The sequence below is a fragment of the Equus przewalskii genome, chromosome 9 (genome assembly GCF_037783145.1).
Source record: "Equus przewalskii isolate Varuska chromosome 9, EquPr2, whole genome shotgun sequence".
In the NCBI taxonomy this organism is placed as follows: Eukaryota; Metazoa; Chordata; class Mammalia; order Perissodactyla; family Equidae; genus Equus; species Equus przewalskii.
Window position 1 is genome coordinate 15,420,358 of NC_091839.1, and position 629 is coordinate 15,420,986.

Genomic DNA, 629 nt, shown 5'->3' on the forward strand with positions numbered 1-629 from the left:
CAGTCACATGAGGTTGGTGGCGGTTGTACTGGATGTCGCAGACGATGACAATGCTGTAGCTTTATGATCTGTCAAAAAATACGCAGAAGAAATAAACGTTCGTGCTTTGTCAAAAATCTTCAAGGAGCAGATGATGAAATAAAGAAATGGGGCAGAAGCAAAGGAAAACCACTCTTCAGCGTTGTACCCTCAACAAGGCCACGTGGATTTCCATCAGATAAAGCCCTGTTGAGGACGACCTCACACACCGTAATTTCATCGCCACAAGGAAACAATCTACCATGAGCGAGAACCAGCAGATGCAACCAACCACAGGAGTAGAGGGCCCCACACTCAGACGATGGAATTATCAGACAGATACTATAAAAGTACTGTGCTTAAAAGGAACCCAAGCCATGAAAAAAGATCAAGACACTAAAAAAAAATAAATCAGGCGTATTTAAAAGAGGAAAGATGGATTTGCATAGGGGAAATGCCTTAGAAAGGTTGCCATATAATATAATATAATATAATATAATATAATATAATATAATGTAATATAATAATGCCTTTTTAAGATTGGCTTGCCAAAAATAGTACCAAGGAGAAGCACTTATTAAGTCAGGAGGAATCAAAGAGGAGAAAGTCAA